Source organism: Ctenocephalides felis, unplaced genomic scaffold (genome assembly GCF_003426905.1).
Source record: "Ctenocephalides felis isolate EL2017-DRISC unplaced genomic scaffold, ASM342690v1 CF-g0.4_SCAFFOLD_01886, whole genome shotgun sequence".
Lineage (NCBI taxonomy): Eukaryota > Metazoa > Arthropoda > Insecta > Siphonaptera > Pulicidae > Ctenocephalides > Ctenocephalides felis.
Genome location: NW_020538040.1, coordinates 42168216 through 42193336, shown reverse-complemented (window position 1 = coordinate 42193336; position 25121 = coordinate 42168216). Strand labels below are relative to the sequence as shown.

At 28.9% G+C, this 25121-nt stretch overlaps 1 long non-coding RNA gene across 1 annotated transcript in view; it reads right to left on the bottom strand.

Moving 5' to 3' along the window:
- The window catches only part of LOC113378095, a 58027-nt gene that overhangs the window by 23007 nt on the left and 9899 nt on the right, over nucleotides 1-25121 (bottom strand). The window contains exon 2 of the long non-coding RNA XR_003367139.1: nucleotides 19971-20020. This is a non-coding gene — a long non-coding RNA (uncharacterized LOC113378095). The remainder of the gene's footprint in view (nucleotides 1-19970; nucleotides 20021-25121) is intronic.

Here is a 25121-nt window from a genome sequence, read left to right as displayed (position 1 = left end):
AACCGTTTGTTTTAATTACAGTACATTAGTTGCAATTTGAAAACCGCTGGTATGATTCTATAAAACTATTGTCCCATATATAATAGTCGTTTGGTTTGCTGCGTTCTTGAACTGCATCGGCGAGCGCGTTGACTTTTGTTGATATTGACGCGGATATGAACCATCATACTATTATCAGTGCAAGTCATATAAAATGATATTCGCTGATTGATATATGGTATGCCTGACATGCAATGCAACAGTCAAATATTAGGAGCGGCGATAATTATCTCGATGCATTTTTATTAATGGATTCCATTGTTCTCGAGTGATATCTTTGCTAAAAATTCCTACGTATTAACATATTAGACACATTAGAACATTAGATACCATCGTAAATTTGGTAGTTCTCAAATGATCCATGATGTTTAACAACATGCTATATTACATGACAAACATTAGTTTGATAACTAATAGTATTTATATCACAACATTTATTTTGCTTGCTGGTTTAGCTCTAAGCCCTCAGATTACGCTTCTTTGAAAAGTGTTGATTCTTCAAGAACTTACCATCCATATCTATGGTAGATACATGCAAAATGCTTTACCTTTTTGATGCCATTACCAAGGTATAATTAAATTTTGTTTGACTTGGCTACATTTGTTATAGATTAGACATTTAGCATAACAACCAAAAGTTATAGCAAGGCCATGTTACGTTCCAACTTCCATACATTTTGCTACTGAATTATACATAATACAGACACAATGTCATGTGTTTGCTGTGCATTCAGGCGCTTTACACACAAACTGCAGCGTCACTCGTATAATTCGTATGTTATAAATCTGAGTCAGAAAGACCCTGTTATCTAACATCGTTTTTTTACCTTTGTGTGGTTTCTAGGTTATGTTTTCTATCTGACAATCTGAGAAAATCGCCTGGCTGCACAGCAACTGTTTGTCAATATTTACAACAAATTTGTATGGAAAGTTCTTCACAACATAGTCTTGCCATAACATTGGTCTGTTAAGCGGCAGAATCGGTCCCTAAATCAACACCTCTTAATAAATATCAATTCCAAACAATTTTACTACTATTCCAATAAATTGTAGAACTTCGAAAGGGTAAGGCGGGCCTCAGAGGTCCAATTTGACTGTCCAAATGATCTACATCATAGCACATAACACCTATCAAATATATAACCATCTGAATATATCCAGTAAAATTCCCAGTAAATTCCTAATTATAGAAATATGTTTTTTTACTATTTTTCTAGAATTTCTCATCTGTCCCTTTTTACCCCATAGGCGGTGTAAAATGGGACAGCCAGGGGGCAAACAGATCCAATGTTGAATTTGAATCTTAAGAGGATTAGACGAATTAGTAGCTACTTTATTCAACCAATGCAAAATATAAATTTTTAAGGTACATTTTTTACAAAGAAATCACTGTATATAACCTTGATTTGATATTTTGTTAGAAATATTCATCAGCAGAGTTGTTATTCCAACTATTTATTTATTTTTAGATTTTTTATAAAATGAATGTTACTTACTAAAATAAATTTACTTTTTATATACTATTTTTTATTGTTCACCCCTTTGCTAAAGTAAAGGTTCAATTGCTGTTTTTACTCCACCCGCAAGCTTCTACAAAAGTTACATAAAAAACTGTTAAATTTATTCTAAAAATAACCATAAATCTTATGAAACGATTAAATAATTAAGGTATATGCTTCAAAATTATTTGCTCATAAAATAATTTGCACCAAAAAAATAACAACAAAGGAAAATACTTTTGTTACGGATTTTCAAACATTGCCATTTATCTCCTGATATTGATTTACTAAGAATTCGGATGATGGCAGGTCACACATCTTTTGCTCTCTATTTTTAACTATTGTTGTTTATTTGTTTATTATTTATAGATTGTGCAGAAAAAACTTATAGACTGTTGAGCAAAAACCGCTCTGTAGCAGTATCGTGTTATAGGAGGGCTGCCGCAGTTTCTTATCCGTGTAGAAAGGAAACCGCGTTTCTAAAGAACCGCGTTATAGGTGAGTTAAGAAAAATCATCACAGCTGCTTATAAGACTCTTAAGTTTTCATCACTGTTAATATACGTTTATAAAAAAAAAACGAAGAAGTATTTATGTTTCGATGATCTGTTGACGGTATATACATATCAATACAAGTATTATCGAGAACTGGTTAAGCAAATACTATACCATATATGTTTTAAATGTTTTTCACAAAAAATTACTTTCCGAAACTATCTAAAAAAGTGCTGCGTAGTTCATCTACTATATATCAATCACCGTTGCCATTTTTACGGTTGCTTTTTCATCTCCTGGCACAGAATCAATCCGCAACTTCCTCATTTGCAGCTAAACCATTAACCTTTTCTAGCAATTTATAAAAGAATCTAGCCACCAGGGACAAGAGAGGGATGCTGGTCAAAAGTAGTATGTGAAGGATCCTTTTCTGTCGCCACTGACTTGATTCCTATGTAATTTGTCGGAGAAGGTTAAGGCGTTTTTCAAGCAAACTGCAAATACCTGATCATAAATCAATGTTGACAGATTTAAACCCGAATTCTGAATAATGATTGATGAGAACTAGTAGAAAAGAATTTAGGTAGTAGTATTTGGTATGAAAGTCCATATAAATAAAAAGTTAATTGTCTCTGATAATAAAAATTATAATTGAAATAAAAATGCAAACTAAAATTTCAAAAACAGAAATGAATAATATTTTCGCCATGTGCCACAATTGAAATAACTAATCAAATTAAATTTTAATTTTGAATTCAAAGAAGAATACTTTATTACGATTTTGCCTGGAAAATTAGAATTATTATTCAAATTAAATTTTAATTTTGAATCCTTTGTTACGAGTTGTTTCTATTATTCCACACATTTCATCTATAAAATTTACCATTCTGAAAATTTAAAATGTTTGATTTTTGAAACTGAACATTTTCAGTCAAACGTTTTAATATAAAAAAAAATTATATATTGTTCTAAGAATCAACGGTTTTGAAATGTTCAATTATGCAAATATGTTTGGTTATCAATTTTTAATTGATTGTATTTTATGTGAAATTCTCAACGTTTTGATCTTCTGAAATTTTGATTTTTGACTTTAGGGATCTAGAATTCTTTTAATAAATTCTTCTATTGTTATTTTGTTAAAATAATTTAGATGATACAAATAAACACAAATATTTAAGAAAATAAAAAAATCTAGGAAACAAAACAATTATTTCATCAATAATTTTTCAAAGAATTCATGATGAAAAAACAAGAAAAAGACTTTCAGGTGGCCTCGTGGTTAGAGTATTGTCTGATATGTCAGCCTGATGTCAAGTAGTAGTAACATCGATTTTTATTTAAAAATAGAGATAGCGGTTTTGAAATGTTCAGTTTTGCAATCAATGTGTTTAGTAATCAATTTTTAATTGATTATATAAAATATCCCAATTTTGATCTTCGAAAATTTTATTTTGGACTTTAGGGATTAGGAGTTCTTTTAATATAGACTTTTCATTGCTATTTTGTTAAAATAATTTAAATGCTACAAGTATAGACAAGTATATTTAGAAAAATCAAGAAGTCTTGGAAACAAAACGATTATTTAATAATTAATGTATTAATTATCATGATGAAAAACCTAGAAAAAGACTTTCACGTGGTCTCGTGGTTAGAGCATTGTCTGATGTCAAGTAGTAGTAACATCGATTTTTATTTAAAAATATAGATAGCAATATGTTTCTAACTAAAATAAGCCCTTTCCCAGATTTGCTACGTCAAATTAAAAATCATCACTATTAGAGAAATTTCAATAAATAAATTCGTCAATTAAAGACAAGTAAATCATTGGGTTGCGATCTAAAAAGTCACATAGTTAAGAAAAATCATCACAATTACTTATAGGATTTTTAAGTTTTTATCCTTGTTCATATAAAAAATGAAGAAATATTTATATTTCGTGAACCTTAGTGAGATTAATATGACTTAGAGTTTTCCCTGGAATATTTTACAAGTTATAGAAAATTCGATTTTTGGAATTTATAAATCATTATATGAATTTTTTGATAAAACTTTTTTTTTATTTCGACCACTTTAATTACTAATGTCCTCTAAAGTTTTTAAATAAATAATATTTAATATCCAGGAATATAAATATTCTGAATAATGTTTTAGTGAAATGGTTGACAAAATAGACTAGAGCAGAGAGTATTCTAGAAATTGATCCTATATCTTACCAATCATACTTTTGACTGAACAGAAAGACGTTTTATATTGGCAGTTTCTAATTACATCATCCCACACTTGATTAACGCAAACCGTATTTCAAATAACCTTTGTCCTATCTTGGAGTCACAATATGAATATTATTTCTCTTCGCAAAGTACAGTAATTTTCTTACACGATATATGATAAAAATTAATTGAAATTCTTGCGCAATACAAGTGCGTCGGATTTAATACGTTGTGATATGGGTGCGGTTTGGCATTTTGTAATATCACGTAAATCTGTCATATTTTTGCGTTTAAATCTATCATGTCATTTAAACTGTATAGTTATTGAATATGGAGAGAAAATACAGCGTTAAATTGAAATGCTGAGTACCTTCTTTTTAGCATTGTTCGAGATGATAATATTATAAGTCTCGGATACTATTGAAAGTTTTGTAAGAATTACTTCTTCCATTTGCCTATTCAGTTGATCATAATATATTTGCTTATCTTCACGTTTTAAAGGTTTTTGAGCATTTTGGCATACTTCAGAGTAAATGGATGTTTGCGTGTGTGTATGTGCGGATACAATTTTTAATCGACGATTTTGAGAGGACGGATCAACCGATTTGAATGATTCAAAAGACATTTCATTACTGTTGACAGAAGGACGTGCTAATTAGTTTTTGACAAAAGCAGGTCGAGTCGTTTAGAAGGCACGGAGCAAAAAGTGCAAAAATTGGCAATTCAGTTTCTAGGAGAACGTAGCATTCGATTTGAATAATAAATCAAAGAAAATTTTACGTCTTCGTCCACGGAACGATTGTAACAGGCATAAAAATAGGGTAAAAAACAATAGCTATGAACACCAAAATGGTTTATAACGACTTTTAATGTCAGAAATATAACACAACAAAACTTAATCAACACAAACTTAAAAAACGAAACAAAATACACAACGCAACACAAAGCTTGTGAATAACACTATATAAAAACATTTTTTTTAAAAGAAAGTTTTCCGCTTTCCTTCTTATAAATTTCTTCTATAAAATCTATCAAAAATGATATCTACTAATTAACTATTACTAAGTAACTACTAAGTAACTATGTATCAATATACTATCTAGTCATAATCATCATTAAATGGTGACAGATGTGATAGTGACTATCACCTGTGAATTTTACGAAAAACCATAAACCGCACGTTCCTTGGCACTTGATCTAGTTTACGCCACCCTTACTTTCAGGATATATGCTTCCACAAACCAGGCAGAATCTGCCTTTTCTTATATTGCCTTTTTTGTATTTTGTCTCAGTTTAGTTGGATTTCTATTTACATGTCCAGCTTTTCAATCAAAAAAGACACAAAAACATGTCACAACCGTACCCACAAAGTTTGTTACAACCATTTCCAACGCACACTTTTGGAGACAAATCATCGTTATGATCGAGCTAAGTTATCTACGCAAAAACTAATTACTGGTAATTAATTAATAATGTTCAAAAACTAAATTCGTCAAATAGAGACAAGTCAGCCGTTGGGTTGCAATCTAAAAAGCCACGTAGTTAAAAAAAGTCATTACAACTGCTTATAGAATTCTTGAGTTTAAAAATATCAAAAGTAATATATCTGTGTGAATGTAACTGTTATTAATATAAAAATTAAACAAAAAAAGTTACTTTGACTTCAAAATCAATGGGGTCTACGATAATGTAGATCGCTCACTCAATGCAATAATGGAAACTTGTTCGAACAAACATACTTCAACTTCCTTTGTTACTATCGTAACCTGGTACAACCATACCCAGTCTCCCCTATTTGTTCTTCGGAAAAGTTAAGAAAATATTAATTTTAAAAGTTTTAATGCAAGCGTTAGTTAATTAACTACAGTTTTGAATGTTGAACCAGCAATGTTGACAATGTACTATCTATCTCATATTTTATAAGATGTAGCATTAATATACTAGTGTGTTATTATTATTACCTGATGTCTTATTTGAAAAGGGTGTTGGATTATAATCTCTCAGGATTACACAATTTCCTGATTCATGTCAAGCGCATTCATGTCAACTCACCCTCGAGATCTCGGAGAGCTCTTCTACTTTGGCGCGATAAAGTTATTTATTTTGCAAATTTCCTGTACAACTTATATTATATGCGACTCCTGAGATTAGTATCGAGCGATTATGCCGTAGCTCTCTCATAGGTGGTCAAAATCTATATACTTATCAAATAATTTTTCGCTTCTTCTAATTATAAGTTAAGTATTAAAATATTTGGGTTTTATGTACCTAATGAAAATGTTTCTTTTGTGAATTATAGCATTAGGAGTGTGTTTGGTGGAACTAGTGATGCATGGCACGCTTAAGCCAAATTGTTGGTACTTCCGGAGCCAAAAAATATTTTTTTAAAAAAAAAGCTTCAGAAAATTAGATCTAAAAATTTTGTATTTTTTGAAGAAACATTTTTGAATAATTTGAGTTTGTTTTCGCGACAAAATCCGGTTTACTAATTTTATGTTATCTCGACGTTTCAAGTGATTCTGAATTAAGTGAGACTAAATTTGGAAAATGTATGTGTGTGTATGAATGTGAGCCTTTTTTCGACCTATCATCGACGTTTTCTCAAAAACGGCCAAACCGATTTAAAAAATTTAAAATCTATTAGCAAAGATCGACGCAAAGATCGACCGAGTCGTTTATTCAAAATTAGCAAAAAAGTGTGAGATATTTTGTTCACGCTTTATCTCACCATACTGAATCGGTTTCGAAAATTCAAAAATCGTACAAAAGATATTGGTATGTAATCGTGCTGATTAGATTTTGATAAAGATAGGCCGAATTTAGATCCTTTCGAAATTAACCGTTAAAAAATATTTTTCATCGATGTTTTTGAAACTTTTTTTGATGATAGATATCATGACCTTATAGACCATACTAGGTACCTGGTCTTAATAAATAAACTAAACAATTATAATCCTACGGAAACGAATTCAATTTTCTTTTAGAAAATATTTAGAGTTGTATTAGACACGTGTTCGCTTTTCAATAACGTGTAATAAATTCACTTAAAATGAATACTTATAAATCATTCATAAATTTATTTATTTATTATTGTTCACGTCGATTATTTACACATATCGGAAAGTTAATGTAATTTCCCTTAAGGCAAAATACCAATTACAACTAGTCAATTTTGGATTTTTTTTTGTATTGAAAATTTGTACTTATTACTAAAATCTCTATATAATATTTGTTAAGTTGATGTTTATATGCCTAATAATCATTTTTGACCGCCAAATAGCATTTTTTTTTTCAACCTTTTCTCATATATCTTCGAAACCGCTGGACCTGCCTCTCCAAAAATTCAATCTGTTATTCATTTTACCAATACATATAAGATGTATTTTAAATCATTTGAATGCTCTCAAAAACTAAATTGCCATTTTTTGCACTTTTTGCTCCGTATCTTCAAAGCGGCTGGCCCTACCTTTTCCAAAAACTAATCAGCTCGTCTTCTTATCAATTGGATTCAAATGTTTTTTGCGTGATTCAAATCGGTTGATCCGTGTTCTCGAAATCGTCGACAAAAATGTATCCGCACATACATATATACTCACACACATGCATTCATTTTTTTAAGGTATGCCAAAATGCTCAGAAGCCTCTATAAAACGTAAAGTTATATAAAAATTTTCATTTTCGATTTTCTGCGATTACCATAACTTACCCTACAAGAAGTTAATTATGTGTGATCTATAAAAAATGTTTTCAATTACATAATTAACTTCCCGTAGGGCAAGTTATAGTAATGGCAAAAAAAATCGAAAATGAAAATTTTTATATATCTTTACGTTTGAAAGGTTTCTGAATATTTTGGCATACCTTAGAAAAATTGAAGGATGTGTGTGTATGTGTGTATGTATGTGTGTGCGTGTGTGTATGTGTGTGCAGATACAAATTTTCGTCGACCATTTCGGGAACACCGATCAACCGATTTGAATAATTAAAAAAACATTCGATTCGTATTGATAAGGAGACGTGCTGATTAGTTTTTGGTAAAGGCAGGTCCAGCCGTTCCGAAGATACGGGGCAAAAAGTGCCAAAAACGGTAACTCAGTTTTTAAAAGAACGGAGCGTCCGATTTTAATAATTCAAAAAACATTTTACTTGTATTGACAAGATGAAGAACTGATCGAATAATTTCATAAAGGCAGGTCTAGCGGTTTCGGAGATCTAATGAAAAAAGTAAAAAAAAAATGTCATTTGGCGGTCAAAAATGATCATTAGACATATGCACATCAAATTGTCAGATATTTTATAGAGATTTTAACAATAAGTATAAATTTTGTTTGCATTCCTCTAGATTCCGTACCAATGTTTATTCGTTAGACGGCGACGCAGCGCTTACGCGCTTTGACATTTTGTCTCTATGCTGTTAAGCAGTACGATTGCTTTGAAAACAAGTTCAGAATTTCAAAAATATGTCAAAATAAAAAAAACATTTCTTTTTCAAAAAAAAAAAAAATTTTTTCAAAAAAAGTAATTTTTTGTCAAATTCCTAGTTTCTCAAAAATCCAATTTTTTCGAAGTAAAATTTTTTCAAAAATGTTAATCGTTTTTAAAAAAATAATAATATTTGGTACGGAAAGCAATTTGCCTTAAGGCTAGATGCCATGCGCCATCAATTATATAATTTTATGAAAGATTGCGGACCCCGTCTTCTGGTTTTCTCGGCCACTGCTGTCCTCGCACAATGTCGTGAATGCATTAGTACTATACCTCCTTGATTTGCATAAAATGCATGCGGTTTTGAAGCGACGATATTTTTATACCATAATCGGTCAACACGTTTAGTTACCTAGCGGAAGCTTGCGTTTTATAGCAAGTTCGCTGACCTAAGGAAATTGTCTTCTTTAATAGCCATGACGAGAAAATTTAAACATTTAATCAAATGATAAGTATCGCTCTCGATTAATCAGGCCTTTAAAGTAACCTAGACTCTAAAATATTTGATATTTTAATAGATATGAGTAAGTACTATGTATTGTAGTATTATAATTACATTAAAATAAAGAAAAAAATGAATAAAAGTTACTATGGTAAGGTAGAAGTAACACAGGTTACTTTCACGAATAATCACCATCAATTACAGCCCTACGTTTAATTTATACCAATATATTTACTGAATATCCGTACGGACAGTTGTAAATCTTTTATGTATAATAAAAAAAATGTAACACTATTATACAACTTTCATAATTTTATTATAATAAACTTCTAAATTTTCTCCTTTTTAATTTCCTATTGCTTAATTCATTCACAAGTGACTAATTCCAAAGTTTATATCTGTATTGGTTTCAAAAAATGTATATTATAAAAGAAAAAAATCTAATTTGATACACCGAACAAAAGTATTGGAAAATTTCATAATTATTAGTTTATTACATAGAACAAAATTTTTAACATTTTTGATCTTTACGTTTTTTTTTTAAATTATTAATATAATACAGAAATCATTAGAATTTTGAAAAAAAATGTTTTCTTTATTTTGACATATTTTGGAAATTCTGAACTTTTTTTCAAAGCAATCGTACTGCTTAACAGCATAGAGACAAAATGTCATAGCGCGTAAGCGCTGCGTCGCCGTCTAACGAATAAACATTGGTTAAAATCAATGTTTAAAAATTATTACCATAGTAATAACAATCATGAATAAGTATTTACTTTTTACTAAAATTATCCAAACCCAAGCCTATAAGTTATAAATGATGATTTCAACTTATTTGTTTATTTTTTAAGTGTGTATTATAAAATTTCTCAAATGCTACTAATATCATTCCATTTCCATACAGTTTCAATTCAAATTTTAGTTGATTTAGCTAGCAATAATATATTTTAGTATAACTGGTGCAAAATAGAAGTTATGCTTTTCAATATTATAGAAAATTATTCTAGAGGCATCCTTTCATGTTATATAGAAGAAGAGTGATTTGTGAAGCAATACAAAAGACTTCGGAACTTGTCTAACAAATAATAGAGTTTTGTAAAATATTTTATTTCTTGGTTTATAACTCATCGTAAGTATTTACTTATGGTAAACATAAAATAATTTTAAACATTTTATAAAGGGTCTACATATGGTGAAACTATAGCTTCTACTAGTAGCGCCGAAAAATAAAAAAATACTAAAACACCAATTTGTTAGCCATGCCAGACTATATCCTGATCGACCCGTAGCGGCTAATAAATTTTTTCTATGTAATTCTGTATCAACCAAAGTCTATCTCTATTGCTATTTTACTTCTCTTTTTTGGTTTTTATCTATCGCAATAAAAACAAATGTCGAAATGTATAATACCATAGGGCAGAAAAATATCACTTATAATGTATTATAGTATTCACTTATAATGTATCATACCCTATATAATGTAATAAAATATATTTGAATCTTGAATTTTGAATCTTGAAAAAATCAAGGCGGTGTTGATTTTGCTATGTATTTCTAACGCTAGGTATCATCTCAAAAATTGTTTTATAATATAATTAGTAGCGTTAAAAGATATTATCAAATATTATCAATAAACAAGCGGTAAATTTCATCATCAGCAATTTTTGTTTTCAATGCATATTATTCCTTGTTTTCATTGCATTACGTCTCGAAACAATTATAATAAAACTTGCCAATTGACAATTAATGAGCATTTTAAAAAAAAAATTATTACACCAGAAAATTGTTCAGGGCATTTGTATGACTACAGAATAGTTTTTCACTCAACAAAATTTCTAATTCTTACTACTTTCTGATTCTATTAAATTATTTATTTCTTTTAATATAATTATACATAAAAACTAAAATGAAATAGAGAGCGTGAAAGCTCAGCATCTAAAGTAAAGTAAACTATATAATCGATTGAAAAATAATAATATTTGTGTGGGAAAAGGATAAAGGATATAAATATTACAAAATAGAAAAATTAATATAAGTTACAATTTGGTACATTTAATATTATTTCAGATACGTTATAAAATTCATCATCTTTCAAATTCGGTTTCATTTATATGCCGCTGCATTTTAAAGCAACTTTTTTAATGATTACATTTTTTGCGTCATAGGGTATAACGGGGCTTAAAAGTCCATGGGTACAAAGGTCCATCACCAATATCTCAAAAACCAGTAAAGTGTGCATATTTTAACAACTATATTTGCAAGTAGAGGGAGAAAGATGTATAACCAGACATCATCTTGATGCTTACAATGTTGCTATAAAAAAGGCAATGTTTAAAAATGAAAAACAAAAGTATTATCTTTTGTTGTTAATTTTTTTTTTATGTGAGCACTATTGCTTAACTTATGAAACCTTAATATAATTTAAAGTATATATTATTTAATTGTTTTGTAGGATATATTGTTATTTTAAGCTAGATTTAACACTGAACCTTTCCCTGGCAAAGATAAACAAAAATTTAAAAAATTAAGTTAAAAATACAATTTTGCAAGAGATGAATGAAATAAATAATTGTTGCAATTTAGCTTTTTTAATGATTACATTTTTTGCGTCATAGAGTATAACGGGGCTTAAAGGTCCACGGGTACAAAGGTTCACTACCGATATCTCAAAAACCAGTAAATTATGAATTTTTTAACAACAATATTTGCAAGTAGAGGGTAAAAGATGTATAACCAGCCATCATCTTGATTCTTACAACATTGCTATAAAATAAGCAATGTTTAAAAATGGATAACAAAAGTATTATCTTTTGTTGTTAGATTTTTTTTCAGATGTGAGCACTGTTGCTTAGTTTATGAGACCTTAATATAATTTTTAAGTATACATCATTTAATTGTTTTGTAGGATGTATTGTTATTTTAAGTTAGATTCAACAGTTTTTTATATAACCTCTATAAAAGCTTATACCTGGGCGGGATAAAAGACAAACTGAACTTTTTCGTGGCAAAAAAAAAAAAATTAAAAGTTATTTTTTGCATTGGTTGAATTCTACAGTGATGATTTAGCTGAGGAGTTTTACTGAACATAGTCAGATAGTTGTCCGTTTGATATGTGTTGTAATTGATTTGATTTTCACAATATAATTGCTCAAAGTCAAATTGGATTTTTGTGTCCCGCTTTACTCTATTCAGTTTTCAATAATTACTCTTTGAAATCGGTATCTGCACTGAAATGTACTTATACAGATTTATTTATTTACTTTTAAATACACGAGGTATGTGCATAAATGTTGCAATAGTTTCAAGGGCAAATACTATTCGCAATGTCCCTCCGGAGTAAAAGATCTTAAATAATGTATCGTATTGTAGCAATTTTACGACTCAACATGAAAATGTGACGGTCTCTTCAACTTCTTTATGGGTTTACGCTGCGGCATTATATAACGTATAACTCTTCGAATAACGTATAACTTCTTTATATTACAGGTGATATAACGCCCTGTGAATTCTCACGTCGCAAATTATACAAATACAACTGAAAATAAAAATGAGAAAAGAAAACGAAACAAAACAAGAGACTCGAAAGAAATGAAAGAATGAGGGAATAATTATGCAAATAAATTGTTAGCATTGATACGATCTGTGTTGGCAGTGTAAGTAATAAGTAAAGTTGTGTGGAACTGCGTTCGTGTGCGTATGATGTTGTCGACTTTAGCTGACTCTTTTATTTTTCGTTTGCCATTAACGTAATTTGTAATAAGATTCTTATCTTTTGCACATGTACAAACGTTAAGGCAGTGGTGGATTTTGTACAATTGCAGAAAAAAATACGATAGGATGAGTACCTTCGTCCTCACCATGTTTAGTTCTAACCTCGCTGATTTCACGAGCGCAGCAGTCTATAAAGTTCCAATACTGAAAAGTTATTTGTTTAGTCCTGCAAGCCGTCATATCTTATGGACTATCCAGTGATTGCGCATTAAAATATAATTAATTTAATTTCAATAGATTTGTAGTATATTTCTGAATAAATTTTATTAACTTTCTGTGGGACAAGTTATAGTAATTGTCCAAAAATTAAAATCAAATTTTTTGCATATCTTTACGTTTCAGAGGTTTTTGAACATTTTGGCACACAATAAAAAAAAGGCATTGTGTGTTTTGTGCGAATACAATATTTGGTCCGCGATTCTAAATATTAAAAAACATTCAATTCCTACTAATGGGCAGACGTTTTAAATAGTTTTTGGAAAATGCAGGTCCGGCCGTTTCGGAGATACGAAGCAAAGAATGCAGAAATCAAAAATATGAAATAAATTTTGCAAGTTCCAGCAATTTGCCTCAAGTAAGGTGACCATACGTCCCGGATTGGCCGGGACAGTCCCGGATTTCCACCTCGTGTCCCGGGTTATTTTAAAAGCATGATTTGTACCGGAGTTAGATTTTTTGTTTCGGATTGTCCCGCTTTTTCAAAAATTAACAGATGAATTAACAAAAATTATGAAAACAAACGAACAAGTGCTAATTTCTTCAAAATATTTATGCTCAAAAGCGCGAAAAACATATAGATCCATATAAAATATAATATTATAGATGGAAAAGTATGACATATAATCGAATAATAAAGTTCGTACTAAAAGTACGCAATTATAAAAAAAGATTTATATAAAAAACTGTTATTATATACCCCCCGACCCAGATTGGCATAACTAAAAATTGCCGTCCCGGTTTTGACTTAGAAAAATATGGTCACCTTACCTTAAGGCACGATGCTATGCACTACTAATTTTATTTACAACAATCAGAATAAAACATCTTATAAGCTATTTACTTCAATTTATTCACTCACTCACATACACTCACACTTATGAAGACACTCATGAAATTTTTGTACTTAATTTTTTTATGTGCATAGTTGTTACTCCAATGAGTAATTCATGAATTAAGCTCAGTTATCCAAAGATGTAGAAAAGTTAAATACCTTCAATACCACTTTTCACGTGCCTTTACGAGCTCATCAAAGATTTATAAAAATTGTCAAAACATTTTCAATAACTAATTACGAAGAAACTGCTTGGCCAATCTTTACTAAAAACAAATCTGCGTGATCCTCACCTAATACCTTCTAAACAAATTTCAAATTTTCAATATCGATACAAGATTTTTGGTGAAAACATGGCCAAAAATTACGGAACAGTTTGAAAGTCTCTCAAAATTAAGTGAGTTTTCTCAAATTGCTCAAATTTTCAAATTTGACCCAAATTAGCGAATTTTCAAATTGTGCACCATTTTTGAAAAAACGTGGACAAAATGTTAATTTCTGGCTCACATAAAAACAGAGTCACACATACTTTTCCAATTTCAAGATGTTACCAGTCAAGAAAACAAAATTAGCAAATCGGATTTTCAGATGAAAGCAAACACCTCTCTTTACAGGACCGTTAACAACAATATTAAAATACAATTGCAGGTTTTAAAGGCAATTATTTTAAAAAATTGCAATAGTGTAATTATATATCAGGTCAATGAATTGTTCTTCTACTGGCCCTGCAATTTACAGAACTGCCAATATAAATTAATCGTATGAATTGAACACAATAAATTATACACAGCATAAACATGTAAAAAATTCCAAGGTGATATCAGATGTTGAAACGTATAAGAGATGTCACAAATTTTATTTTATTTTTTTAGGATTCCAATATGTCATCCAAAGGAAGTGCATACAATCCGCACATAAGACGTATAATTAATTTTATTTAAACATAAAACAAAAATAGAAATAATTATAAGGCCCTAGTTGCCTTAATTCTGTCTCCGTCTTTTCTCTTTCTTAACAATTACTACACTTTAGAAAAATAACTGATGTGATCTTTAATTAATGATTAAGTGATGAACAACAATTGACATTTAATATTAAATTTATTAATTATATTATTTCAATATTTTATTATTACGCAACCTTTATAAAAGTTCTGAAAACATTATTACACATGTAAATGAGTTACATCGAGATTTCAAGAAAACCAACTTTGTTTCAGTTTTATTGTTAGATTTACTAGCAGCAAGAAAATATATAAAGTGCTGGCAGACAATTGTACAATTTTACTCTCTGTAGTTTCTCAACCGTCATTACATTACATTAAGAATAGCTATTACTTTTTTAAGAAGATAATGCCATTTAAATTACGGCAATAACAAAAGGATAACAACGGAAATGACCGATTATTATAATTTGTTTAAAATATTACTAAAAATTGAAATTATAATATACAGGTGTAGAAAAATGGATAAGATAATTGAACAATTGTCAATACTTTGAGTATATAAAAACATCATATAATAAAGTTCTTGGCTTGTTTTTAAGTACCCATTAAATATCTCTGTGTAAAGTATAACAAATTTGTTTTCTGTGTGCAGTTATTATTATTGCCGACAATATTTTTTATTTTTACTAAACTATATAGTAATACAGAGGCCTAGATAAACTAGTTGGTATTCGTATTTTTCCTAGGGGCAAGTTACATATACTTCCCGATATGTGTAAATAATCGACTCAATCAATAAAAAATAATGTAAGTTATGAGTGATTAAAAGTATTCCGAGTGGATTTATTACACATATTTGAAAATGAAAACGAACGAACACGGTTAACTCGGAGTATTTTGTAAAAGCAAATTTTCAAAAATCAACAATTTTTATAACTGAACCAGTTTCCGTAGGGGTTCAATAGTTTAGTATGTTCATTAAGACCAAGTACTCTATTGTTATGCCAAGTAAATCGTGTAATTTTAATTTTAGTCAACGTCAAAAAAACTACTCATTTTCTCAAACTTTGATGAATTTTCAGAATTAAACTACTTGTTGTAAGGCCATAAATTTTCAGTAAGTTCTATAAGACCATGATATATATTGCCAAAAAAAGTTCCATAAAAATCGGCTTAAATTTTTTTTTCAACTGTTAATTACAAGAAAACAGCTCGGTAGATTTTCACCTAAAACTCATCAGTATCATTCCCAACTAATATCTCTCGAACTGTTTTTGATTTTTTAAAATCGATTCGGTAGTATTAGCTTAAATGTGGACGAAAAGTTCAACACTTTTTTCCAAATTACAAAAAAACGGCTCGGCTGATCGTCGCACAAAACTGAGAAAAGATAGTCCTCATCGAGATACATCAAATGGCTTTTAAATTTCTGAAATCGGTTCAGTCGTTTCTGAGCAAATGTCGATGAAAGGTCTAATTTTGACAAACGCCAAAAAAAACGAAACTAATTTTTGCAAACTTTGACGATTTTTTAAAATTAAACGACTTGTCGTAGGGCCGTAATATTTTAGTATAATCTAGAAGACTATGGTATCTACCGTCAAACACTTTATTACAAGAAAACGGCCCGGCCAATCTTTACCAAAAACTAATCAGCGCGATTCCCAACCAATATCTTTCGAACAGTTTTTGAATTTTCAAAATCGATTCAGAATTGCGGGCTAAAACGTGAACGAAAATTTTTTTACTCATCTGCGATTTACAAAGCTTGGCTGATCGTCGTGTAAAATTGATAAACGCTAGTCCTCGTCAAGATACATCGAATGGCTTGAAATTTTTGAAATCGGTCTAGCCGTTTTTGAGAAATCGTCGATTTACGGCAAAAAATCTGTTCAAATACACATATACACACATGACACACACACACATACATACTTTTTCCAAATTTGGTCTCATTCGATTCAAAACGGCCTGAAACGTCGAGAAAACATAAAATTAGCAAATCGGATTTTTTTATGAAAACATAAACTTTTCCTTTGGGAAGTTAATAATTATTTAAAAGTTTAAAATATTGTAAAATGGTCCAATAATACTGCCGTTTAAGTTTCTGTTTTTGTAAATAATTATTAGAAATAATAATCGAGAAATTTTGTTTCTATAGCTGTATATATATATATATATATATATATATATATGAATTTTAAATTAAATTTACTTAATCATTTCATTAATTAAATTACATGCAAGGATCTAGTTTTCGTCGTAGTCAGTGTCGAAAGTGTTGCTCGCTTTACCCACTCGTCTGACTAAATTGATTCGAGCGTTCCGCCAAGCACGAAATTCCAGTAATAGTGAATAAAGACGCTTATGATTTTCATTAATTAAATTAATTGCAGATGCATACTAATGGATTTTCATTGCTGCACGTGCAACGCTTGATAGGCGGCTATAATTTGATTATACCTCTAATTACGTTTATTATTAAAAGAAACTAAAAATCAATTTTTACGCCCAAGCGGAATGTGCATGTTCTCATTTCATCTTCTTAATTACTAATGGTACAGTTAAATTCATTAAAATTAATAAGTACCTACTAGTTATAGATATAAATTCTTCATTGCAAATAATCCAGTAAACATGTCACGTTTGTTTGATAAATCTAACAAAATATCATAAATACCAACCTGAAGTACATGTCTTATACAATTGATTGCAGTCTTCAACTCAAATGCTGATTAGTTCTTGGCTAACAATAAGATCGGCTGAACCGTTTCCTCATAATTAAATGTTAAACCATTTTTTTGACGTTTATAATAAGTCTAACATATTGATACACAGCATGATTAAATCGAACGTCTTAAAATATTAAGGTCCACGAAAAATAGTTTTGTTATGAAAATTCATCAGTCTTTGAGGACATACTAGCGCATGTTTTGCACTATAATTAATATAATTAACTTCCCCCAGGGTAAGTTATAGTAATCGCAAAAAATTGAAAATGAAAAATTTTATATGTCTTTACGTTTAAAAGGTTTCTGAACATTTTGGCATACATTAGAAAAAATAAATGTGTGTGTGCGTGTGTGTGAGTGTGCTGATACAAATTTTTGTCGACGATTTCGCGAACACGGATCAACCGATTTGAATAATTAAAAAAAACATTGATAGGGAGATGTGTTGATTAGTTTTTGGAAAAGGCAGGTGTTTCGATGAAATGAATCAAAAAGAACCAAAAATGGCAATTCAGTTTTTGGGAAAACGGAGCGTCTAATTTGAATGATTCAAAAAACATTTTATTTGTATTAAATTAAAAAATTGATTAAATTTTTGGGAACGCAGGTCTAGCGATTTCCCAGACAAAGTAAAAGAAAATGCTATTTTGCGAACAAATACGCGCGTCGATATTTTGTCTCTACATAGCCACCGCAGCGCAATTCCTTTGAAAAAAGGTCAAAATTTTCAAAATATTTTAAAATTCAAAAAGTTTCAATATTCTCAAAAATGTTTTTTAAAGTTTTTAAAATTTTTTAAAGCTTTCATGAAAATTTTAATTTTTGGTAAGGAAAGTACCAGCAATTTGCCTTAAGGCACGATGCCATCCACCACTGGCTTCCATAATGAATTATATTAGCTATAGAGAAGTACATAAAAATTTTATTTACTACATTTTCCACGTATCATGAATAAATCGGTCATCAGTAAAGGACCTTCACATACCAAAAGCATGAATAAATTCCTCAATTGATCAGTAAAAGAGTTGGGCTGGCACTTGACTGGATTTTATATGTGCCACGCGAGGGCAGTTCATTGCGGACACGCAACCTTTTTATCTAAACAGCATATAAGGCCGTTTTTCTACACTTCGCGATTACAAATTTATAAACTCATTTGTAAATTATGTCTTTCTGGTTGCCGTTATATTGATTGCAAGCCAGTTGCATTTGTTCTTTCTCATATCAGAACAAAACCGTCTCTACGCACGCGACCAGTGTATGTAGGTACATCATCTACTGTTGTAATCAAACTCAACATGAATTGCTTAGTGATAGTACTGCTGATAAATATCAAATTCTAAGATATATTGATTATATAATGTTTATAAATAAATATACATATATATATATATATATATATATTTATATTTATATTAAATACAGACAGTAACTTTGGCTCGAATGCGTCGGATAGTCACATTTTTAAGATTCATCAACACTTCGCCAATGAACCCACAATTACTGGTTGTTGTGTTACAAGCTAGTGCCAATTATGTTCATTAAATTGTTATTATGAATGTATTCCATAATCCTTATTCTCGGATTTGTAAAACCCGACTTATTTTTATATATATAATAGAAGAAGATAATAAAATAAATAATAATGATAACCTTTTGTTACTTGTTGATACTAGTTAAATTAATTCTTTATTTTTTTAAATAAATATAAAGGTATGAGTTTTTTACTATCTTGAGGCAGTTTTACTTATTTTTTGAAAAAGATTTTTTCTGAAGAAGGTTTTCTTTTAGTTTCCAATTTTGATAATACTTTAAATGCTTTATATACTTCTTTAAAATCAAAAACTTCCCATAATAGAATTATTGACTCCGATTACAAAGTGAATTGTAATGATTGTGATAAATTCTATATTGGAGAGAGTTCACAATATTTATAGAAGAGAATGCTTCAAAATAATTATGATTCAAAAAATAAAAATCGATACAAAACAATGTTATCCGAACATATGCAGAATTTTAGACACACTTTGATTTAAATAATCCAATTATTTTAAATAAGATTATTTCTGAATAAAACAAAAAAGTGGCACAATCGTGCCCAGTCTCCTCTATAATTTTTTTTGTGAAAATTAAAAATCCTCTAAAATTTTTTTTTCTGATTTGATGTTTGTCGTCTCCACTTGAAAGGAGTAACATCATGCATAATAGGAAAACATTTTGGATAATCTTTATTTTTCTATATAATTTTGTATCATCGTGTTTTATTTTCAACCAAGCTGGTATAATTTCTAAATTACGTACCTGGAAAATCCAAACTGAGCTTCTATTTCTTCTGCTGATTTTCTAAAAATCTGAAATCAAAATAAACAAATACTGGTAAATATTTGATATTTTAATTTTATCAACGTAAAGATATGGCAAAGTATAATAAAAATATTCGTAGATACCAACTAGTACTACTTATATTTATTAATACGTTAAGTGAGATAATATGTATTTATTATCTTAGTTTGCTTTGATGCAACAAACCTTCTTAAAAATACTATAATATTTAAATTATTTTCTATCTTTTTATATTAAAGAATCTTTGAATAAAATAAGTTTGATTCAAATGCACAAAATACTTTTAAACACATACATCATATTAGTAAATTAATATAAAATACAAAGCCAATGCAGATAAAGTATATTTAAATAATTTTAGTATTAGATTCTTTATATATATTGTGACGATAATATTGAATATAGATAACACAAAAAGAAATCTGACAAAAGTGTGAAGTAAAAACTTTATATGAGTTTTCTTTGCAAACAGGAAAGTACTAGACACTTTTATATACTCAGGAAGAAATATTCGGTTCTGCAAATAAATATTTTAATGGACATATTTAATTAACATGTTTTGATTGATTTTTTGATTTTTTTATTTGTATTTTATCTGTAAGGCGTTAGCAAGAAATCGAATGCATTATTTTATTTGAACTGATAATTATTTACATTTGCAGAAGTTTCATACTGTTTTTCATATTGAAATATCTTATGGTAAGATAAATATTTAAGATAGATATGAACGTAAGCATTTTATATCGCATGTTTTTTATATAATATATATGTCATATTATATTATAATTAAAATAATTTATTAAATATTTTAATTGCCACAATGATTGATGAATCATAATTAATTTGTTTATTTTATTTATTTTATTATGTCGGTGTCTGAGTGAATATCATATCGCAGATATTTTCCATGTTTATAATAACTTTATGTTTATTTATTTTTGTTGTTAAATCTTAGCAGAATAGCTTATATAATTATTTGTAATTTTGATTGCTGTTTATTAATTAATATGCTTGACAAACTCTAACTATCTGTTTCATATTTTTTGCAAAACAAGCCCATTCCACATGTAAAATTAGTTAGAAGTAGTTGAAACCATATTATATTAGTACTCTCTATGGCGGAGCTTTCAAGTCGTATAAAATTCCTTTTGATGCTAAACACCAAAATTCGACTAAAATGCTTTTAAAAATCTCATGCATTTTCTTTATGGGCCACTTTTAGATTTTTTCATTTTTTCCTTAAAGGCAAATTACTTATGCAAATCCTATTAATTACTTTCACTTTGTTAGGGATAACTGATTTAGAGTGATAATTGGGAGCGCTAAAATTCCAGAGTAATTGCTATTCTAATCGATAAAGTGAAAACATCATATAAATCTCTGAAGTTGATAGTTCCAAATAAATGTTATTTGAGTATTTTCAACTGTAAATCAAAAATAATTTAAATAGAAGATTTAAATTATTTCAGTTCAAGTTTTATTGTAGTACTTAACTATTATTTACATTAAACATTTCTCTTGGCTTAATGATACTGGTAATTAATATTTCATTCTGTCTTGAAAATATATAAGTCCGAAGCAAACAGTTTGAATCTTTGATTTCTTTGCCATATTTTATAAAAATAAATTGCAAAGATAGAACTAGTTTATCATTGCATTTAATAAGAACGGTTTGTTAAAATTTTTGGCTTAAATGCATAATAACCCTCAATTTTTTTTTAATTTCTGGAAGGAGGAAATCTAATAACAGTTTGAATTTCTTGATTTCTTTTCCATATTTTATAGAAAAAATTGCAAAGATAGAGCTAGTTTATCATGGCATTTAATAAGAACTGTTTGTTAAAATTTTTGGCTTAAATGCATAATAACCCTCATTTTTTCTTAAAGTTCTGGAAGGAGGAAATCTAATAATCGTTTGAAAGATGTATCAGTTGAAGAGCGTGCTAAACAATTTTTGGTAAAGCTTGGCGTGACCATTTATTCCTAATAAATTGTTGAAAAAAATGACGATTATAATAAAACTATATATGATGACAATGACAAACGTATGGTCTTAACAAATATATTAAAATATTATAGGCCTACAAAAAGTGGTTTTATTACTAACATTCATCAATGTTTGAAATAATAGGCCATGTTAAATTTCAAACCTTATTGTCACTATTTTTAAAAATTTTAAACTAAATTTTTATTGATTTTGTTTATAATTTACATATAAAATAGCACTTTGCAATTTTTTGAAAGTTTGATACATGATGAAACTTAAGAGGCGTTATTTACATCTATTTTAGCAATATCAGTAGTATTTAGATACAATGAGTCAACATTCTGTGTAAGTGTACAAAATCATTGGTATAATCAATAATATATTCTATATAATAATATATTCAATATATTTCAACAGCTTCAGATCGATTTCACATATTACTACTAGTTATTGTTAATTATGCAAATAGAGATAAAGAATTTCGCAGAATATTTAATTGTTGTATGCGCTGGAAATTTGCTTTAAAAATTTAAATTTTTTCTGGAGAATTACATTACAAAATAGTTTTCAATCACCTAAACCTGTAACACATAACCCTAAATTTTCACCATCTCCCCACAAACCCCTATTTCGTAAGAATTATTATAGCGATTACATAATTTTTCAACCCGATTACTGTCAGAAGACGTTTTTGAATGATTGTGGATTAAGATTTTTTTCAGCCTATGAAAAAGCTCAGTTTGAATGAAGCACGGATGCAACCCTCAATTTTCACCTTCTTATCGTACCTCCTAATTTTATTATTCATTTTTTACCTGATCGGTAACTAATCAATTATCGTCTTTTTATGGACGTTTTTAATCGAATTTCGATTCAGATTTTTCACTTCTTTTGTATTTTTTGAAAACATTTTCTCTATTTTTTTGCTAGACAAACATTTAATTATATGATATATAGATATTGCTGAATTAGAAAGAGAATATAAATATAAAAACAAATACAAATATAAAGTAAAGCTGGGCTTAAAAATCCGCGGGTAAAAAGGTCCACTTTAATAACGCCCTAGTATTTTTCTCGAGAGGGCAACCCAGCGGTCAATAACTCTTTTTTACGTGTGAGCTCTACATATTATGTGGCAGGAATATTCACAAAATGCAATTTTCACTTGAGATGATATTTGAGATCTAATAAGTTCAGTGTAAATTTGGTATCAAGCTTCTTGATGTGGAGCTGGTTGAGGTTAATATCGAACCCAGAACTAGTTTGTGCTAACCCATGTCCTTAACTATTACACCACGATAGGCTCTTTATTAAAAATGAACAGATGACCAAAAAACCGAGTTTCACAATATCCTAAATACATAACCAATGTAAATACGATTAAGTCTATAACAAGAATTTTTTCTCTATTCGATAAATTCATAAACGATTACCTAATCGTTTCTCGTTCATATCTACATCGTTTCCGTATATCTAATGCATTATTTAGCATTTAACAAGTTTGTTCGTTTGAAAGTGATTCATTTCAATATAAATCTAAAGTCATGAGTCATGATTTGAGCATTCACAGCTGATTCACGTATTAACAGACGTATACACGTGCGGAATTTGCTTTGTGAGCGTTATTTTTAAATTTAAAAGCTTATAGAAAAACTAATCTGCTTCCATTATTGTTTATCTGAGACCTATTTATCAAAAGTACCGTAATGATGTCGCAATATATCAGCTGGACTTAATAATAGAATATATACAATAAGTTTACATGTGTTTCAAAATGAACAGTAAATGACCGAGTAGTATCGTAAGATAGTCTCTATACCATATAGCCGCCAGTGATACCGTGATCTCTATTACACCTGCAGTTTCCTAAACTTTTTACAATCGATTTAAGGTAATGTGAGGAAGTTAATACTATATATACATCATTATATTTAATTCTTATAGTATTTTTGTCAATCAAATATTTTTCAAATTTTGGTCAATCAAATTAAGTTTTTGAGAACTATTATTTATTAAGCACTATTTTATGTTTTCAGATCTTTATTAAGATAAGTTTGAAAGTTTAGTACCAAATCCAGCATTAATATAAAAATTTCATAAATCGACCCTTATTCGTACAATGATTGTCGAATCAGGTAAACTTACTAAATTATTATTGAGCGGGAAGGTCAGTTATGATTGAACCGCCAACAAGTACAGATTAAAACCGTGTAAGTTATAATTTAACCCTTTTGACTCGGATGTCGCAGCTTCGGCGGCAAAATTCATATAAATCTCGGAATTCGCGAGTGGAAAGTGTTAAAACAAAATCTATCAAATTAAAAAGCACCTATAAGTTTACAGTATGTAATAAATAATCCTAAACAATATTATGTAAATTTTCATTCCTCGATTATTTAATTACGGTACGGGAAGTTCCAGCAATTTGCCTTAAGGCACGATGCTATGCGCCCCACTAGTTTATTGATATATTCTACTACATATAAACAGTATTAATTCCGCATATGAATAATCATATATTTGTTTTACTAATGCACCAAGAATTTGATTGTAAATTTGTCATTCGGTATAGTGTCTTTTCATAAAATTGTAGATTTTATGTTCTTACAGTTTGCATTCTTATTACAAGCATTTAGATATAATTCTAGTCATGAAGTTTTTTCAAAATGATTAATCAATAATAATCTATAATATGTATATTTATAAGAAAAAAAAAAAACAAGGGACCAAATATTTGCAAGGATATTGCCACTAAATAAGTGATTTGGTTTTGGTTTATGTGCACGGTATACTAGAAAGACCAAGCCTGAGTGAGATATGAAAAGAAAATATAAATAAAAAAATCACATTACATCATTATTATATTATTGGAACAGTGTTAATACAACTTCAATAATTTTATTGTAACAAAATTCTAAATTTCTTCATATTTAATTTCCCATCGCTTAATTGTTTTATTGATAACTAATTCAATATTGTCTGTATTGGTTCAAAAAAAATAGTAAATACATTATAAAAAAAAGAAATCTATTATTTTTTGCTATATTTATTAATGTTATTAGTTTGATACAATTTTTAGAAAATTTCAAAATGTTCGATCTACACGACGATTTTTTCTAAAT